The following is a 6000-nucleotide window of genomic DNA, read 5'->3' on the forward strand; positions in this document are numbered from 1 at the left end:
CATAAGTAAATTTGTGTCATGGGGGTTTGCTGTACAGATTATTTCATCACCCAGGTATTAAGCCTAGTACCCATTAGTTATTTTTCCTAAACCTTTCCCTCCTCCCACCCTCCACTGTTGTGGGAATTCAGGGACCCTGAACTAAGGGACCAGCTGGAGCCATGGCACAGAAACATAAATTGTGAAGATTTCATTTTAATAGGGACATATATCAGTTCCCCAAATTAATACTTTTATAATTTCTTATGCCTGTCTTTACTGCAATCTCTGAACATAAATTGTGAAGATTTCATTTTAATATGGACATTTATCAGTTCCCCAAATTAATACTTTTATACTTTCTTACGCCTGTCTTACTTTAATCTCTTAATCCTGTTATCTTCGTAAGCTGAGGATGTACGTCACCTCAGGACCACTATTGTGTTAACTGTACAAATTTATTGTAGAACATGTGTTTGAACAATATGAAATCAGTGCACCTTGAAAAAGAACAGAATAACAGCGATTTTCAGGGAACAAGAGAAAACAACCATAGGGTCTGACTGCCTGCGGGGTTGGGCAGAATAGAGCCATATTTTTCTTCTTGCAGAGAGCCTATAAATGGACGTGCAAGTAGGGAAGATATTGCTAAATTCTTTTCCCAGTAAGGAATATTAATAATTAATACCCTGGGGAAGGAATGCATTCCTGGGGGAAGGTCTATAAACGGCCGCTCTGGGAGTGTCTGTCTTATGCGGTTGAGAGAAGGACTGAAATATGCCCTGGTCTCCTGCAGTACCCTCAGGCTTATTAGGGTGGGGAAAAAATCCCATCCTGGTGAATTTGAGGTCAGACTGGTTCTCTGCTCTCAAACCCTGTTTTCTGTTGTTTATCAAGACAGTACGTGCATAGCTGAACATAGACCCTTATCAGGAGTTTCTGATTTTGTCCTTGTCCTGTTTCCTCAGAAATATGTGATCTTTGTTCTCCTTTTTGCCCTTTGAAGCATGTGATCTTTGTGACCTACTGTCTGTTTGTACACCCCCTCCCCTTTTGAAGTCCTTAATAAAAACCTCCTGGTTTTGCGGCCCAGGTGGGCATCATGGTCCTACCGATATGTGATGTCACCCCTGGAGGCTCAGCTGTAAAATTCCTCTGTTTGTACTCTTTCTCTTTATTTCTCAGCCGGCTGACACTTATGGAAAATAGAAAGAACCTACGTTGAAATACTGAGGGCAGTTTTCCCCCGATACTCCACCCTCCAAAAGGCCCCAGTGTGTGTCATTCCCTTCTATCTGTTCTCACTTATAAGTGAGAACATGCAGTATTTGGTTTTCTGTTGCTGTGTTAGTTTGCTAAGGATAATGGCCTCCAGCTCCATCCATGTCCCTGCAAAGGACATGATCTTGTTCTTTTTTATGGCTGCACCATTGTAGTGTTGATGGGCATTAGTGTTTTTCCCCACCAGTTTTTGGCTTTTATGACTAGTTCTATGAATATTCTTGTACTATTTTATTTTATATTTTATTTTTAGAGATAAAGTCTCATTCTGTCACCCAGGCTGAAGTGCAGTAGGTTTATCATAGCTCACTGCAGCCTCCAACTCCTGGGCTCAAGTGATCCTCCTGCCTCAGCTTCCCAAATAGCTGGTACTACAGGTGCATGCCACCACCATGCCTGGCTAATTATTTTATTGTTTTGTAGAGACAGAGTTCTTGCTGTATTGCCCAGGCTGGTCTCAAACTCCTGGCCTCAAATGATCTTTCTGCTTCAGCCTCCCAAAGTGCTGGGATTACAGGCAGGAGCCACTGTGCCCGGCTGTACATATCTGTACATGAACATATCTATGCATTTCTGTTGGGTATATACTTAGCAGCAAAATTTTTGGGTCATGGGAAATGTGTATGTTCTGCTTCAGTACATTTTGCCAAACAATTTTCTAAACTACCAGATTGCACTTGGTGGTGGTGGTGGGGAATTTCTTATGCAATACAGAAAATATAGAAGCTTTAAGAAAAAACGATACACATGAAATATATAAAAATTTAAAGCTTTAGAATAGATATCATAGACAAACATCGGATTAGAAAAAATATTGGCAACATGGAAGATAAGTAAAGGATTAACATCTATTATATACAAACTGTTCCTATAAATCGACAAGAAAAAGACAACCAAAAAATATGCAAAGTCTATGAATAGGCTCTTACATAATATCAACTCCACACATGTGAAAATGTGCTCAAAATCACTAGCAGTCAGAGAAATGTAAAAACAAGATTAAAAAAGTAACAGCAAGTATATCACTTTATGCCCATAAATTTGCAAAAATTAAAAAGAAGGCTGCGGGAATAAAAGAATATTGAAAATTGCTGAAGCTGAGCCATGCGTTTTTGGAGGTTCATCATACTATTCTGTTTGCATTCAAAATGTTTGAAAATGTCCATAAGATAAAGAAAAGAGGAAAAAAATTAGCCGAGCACAGTGGCATGTACCTGTAGTCCCAGCTACTTGGGAGGCTGAAGCAGGAGGACCACTTGAACCCAGGAGTTTAAGGTTGCAGTGAGCTATGATTGTGTCACTGCACTCCAGCCTGGAAGACAGACCGAGATATTGTCTAAAAAAATAAATAAATAAGTAAAAAGAACAAGAACAAGAAAAGGAAACCCAAACAAACAAAAAAGAAGGCTAAACCTATTGCAGTCAGGGAAGAGCACAGTCACACATGGTACTGGTGGAAATGTAAATTGTTACAGACTTATTTCGTTATTTTGTTTTTGTGTTTTAAAAAATGTTTTGTAAAGATAGGGATCTTGCTATATTGTCCAGGCAAGAAACTTGAACTGCTGGTGTCAAGCAATACTCCTGCCTCAGCCAGCCAATACATAACTCCTTTAACCTGGAAACCCCACTCTCGGGGATCAAAATAAAAGCACCAAGTTTATAATGGTAGAAATATCAATGTGCTTACTGTAGCATTGTTCTTAGTGACAAACAAGTGGAAACAATGAAAGTATCCTTCAATTGAGAAATAGCTGACTGAAGGCTGTTGTGGATGGATCACTTGAGGACAGGAGTTCAAGACCAGCCTGGCCAAAATGCCAAACCCTGTCACTACTAAAACAAAAATCAAAACAAAATTAGCTGGATGTGGTAGCGCACACCTGTAGTCTCAGCTATTCGGGAGGCTGAGGCATGAGAATCACTTGAACCCGGAAGGCAGAGGTTGTAGTGAGCTAAGATTGCACCACTGCACTCCAGCCTGGGCAACAGAGTGAGATTCTGTCTCAAAGTAAATAAATAAATAAATAAATAAATAAATAAATAAATAAATAAATAAGAAAGAAATAGTTGAACTATATAACATCTGCAATTTGGAGTATTATGCAGCTATTAAAAATAATATATTAGAGGCCAGGCTCAGTGGCTCATGCCTGTAATCCCAGCACTTTGGGAGGCCAAGGCGGGTGGATCACCTGAGGTCAGGAGTTCGAGACCAGCCTGGCCAATATTGTGAAACCCTGTCTCCACTAAAAATACAAAATTAGCCAGGTGTGGTGGCTGGTGCCTGTAATCCCAGCTACTTGGGAGGCTGAGGCAGGAGAATTACTTGAACCTGGGAGGCAGAGGTTGCAGTGAGCTGAGATCATGCCACTGCAGTCCAGCCTGGGTGACAGAGTGAGATTCCGTCTCAAAAAGAATATATATATACACACACACACACACACACACACACACACACACACACACACACACATATATATATGAGGCTGGGTGTGGTGGCTCATGCCTATAATCTCAACACTTTGGGAGGCTGAGGAGGGAGGATTACTTGTGCCCAGGAGTTTGAGACCAGCCTGGGCAACATGGTGATACCCTGTCTCTACAAAAAATTTAAAAAATCAGCCAGGTATGGTGGCATGCACCTGTAGTCCCAGTTATGTGGGAGGCTGAGGCAGGAGGATGGCTTGAGCCCAGGAGGTCAAGGCTGCAGTGAGCTGTGTTTGTGTTACTGCACTCCAGCCTGAGTGACAGAGCGAGTCCCCGTCTCAAAAAAAAAAAAAAAAAATAGAGTACAGTCATTGACTTGGAAGAATTTCTTTGAGTCACACTGAGAATTGCAAGATGAGAAAACAACCTTATAGGAACTTATTTTTGTAAAACTTTGCAATATGTTTGTAAGTTATTTTATATGAGCATGGAGAAAAATACAGAATGTAATGTACTGGTTTGTTAACAGAGGTTTTGTGGTAGGCTGGAGGGAGTGTTATACTAATGAAGGAGTAAACCCAGCAAAAAAGAAAGAAAAAAGCTACTAAAAAGTAGAAAATACTGTCATTATGTATCCCATTTATAAAGTGAGATGTATCTATGTGATATGCATGTATGCACTAATTTGCAAATATGTCCTTGACCAAATGAAAGAGCTGTTTATATTATTATGCAGAAATGTTTTTTAAAGAACAATTTTAGGGACAGTGTCTCTCTCTGTCGCCCAGGCTCAAGTGTGCCCAGGCTGGTCTGAAGCTCCCAGCCTCAAGCAATCAGCAATCCTCCTGCCTCAGCCTCCCAAAATGTTGGGATTACAGGCGTGAGCCACCGCTCCTGGTCTGGAGCAGTTTTAATTCCCATGTTCGCATACCCTGCCAGTTCTGCACATCATAAATTCAGTGGATTGGAATGTCTTTGGAAACAAAATGAGGGTCTTCCTTTCATCCTCCTCAAAAGAGTCACTGCTGCTGCACATATGTGATTTACTTAATCGCTAAGTAATTTGCAAGGAAGGTTTTCTTGTCTCCATTTCACGGATGAGCAAACTAAGTTTCAGAGAGGTTAAGTAATTTGTCCAAATTTACAAAACTAGTAAGTGATGCGGCTGTGATTCAAACTTAGGTCTGTTGGACTCCTGAGTCTGCGAGCTTAATCTCTAGGTTCTATTTCCTCATCCTATTTTCCCCTTCATATGTTTGTCCATGGTTTGCTTCTTCTAGGTCAGGGTGGTGTGAACTAATGAGCCGCTTAAGGTTTAGGCTTCAAATAAAGGAGCCATCGGTAACCGGTCCTGTTGCCTGGGCAGAAGCAGTCCTTGGTGCTCATTTGGGCTATGCTAATGCACTGGCAAGACACACTGTTTTTTTTTTTTGTTTTTGTTGTTGTCGTTGTTGTTTTTTTGAGACAGAGTTTCACTCTTTTTGCCCAGGCTGGAGTAGTGCAATGGCGCGATCTCGGCTCACTGCAACCTCTGCCTCCTGGGTTCAAGCGATTCTCCTGCCTCAGCCTCCCAAGTAGCTGGGATTACAGGAGCCCGCCACCATGCCTGGATAATTTTTTGTATTTTTGGTAGAGACGGGGTTTCACCTTGTTGGCCAGGCTGGTCTTGAGCCTCCTGACCTCCTGATCCGCCCGCCTCAGCTTCCCAAAGTGCTGGGATTACAGGCGTGAGCCACCGCGCCTGGCCTGTTGTTTTTTTGAGATGGAGTTTCACTCTTGTTGCCCAGGCTGGAGTGCAATGGAGCGATCTCGGCTCACTGCAACCTCCGCCTCCCAAGTTCAAGCGATGCTCCTGCCTCAGCCTCCCGATACAGGTGGCCGCCACCATGCCCGACTATTTTTTTTTTTTTTTGTATTTTTAGTAGAGACGGGGTTTCACCATGTTGGCCAGGCTGGTCTTGAACTCCTGACCTCAGGTGATCCGCCTGCCTCGGCCTCCCAAAGTGCTGGCATTACAGGCTTGAGCCACCGCTCCCGGCCCACACTGGGGTTTAAGGCCAAGCTGGTCCCTTTATCTCCCCCAGGGAACCTCGTGGCCTCATATCTCCTCTAAGGACTCACCCACGCACAGTCAGAGCTCAGTCATTTCACTTTCTCCTCCCAGCTCCGGGCATGAGTAACCGTCCATGAGTAACCGTCTCCTTACGTCGGGGGAAGGCCAGAAGTCCTGCGGGACTGGGTTTCAGAGGCGGAGTTCTGCAGATTTCTGTTTTGCCTCACGAGAGGCCTCTAGTGGTAACATTTCAAACT

Source organism: Hylobates moloch, unplaced genomic scaffold (assembly GCF_009828535.3).
Source record: "Hylobates moloch isolate HMO894 unplaced genomic scaffold, HMol_V3 SCAFFOLD_6, whole genome shotgun sequence".
NCBI classification, from domain to species: Eukaryota; Metazoa; Chordata; class Mammalia; order Primates; family Hylobatidae; genus Hylobates; species Hylobates moloch.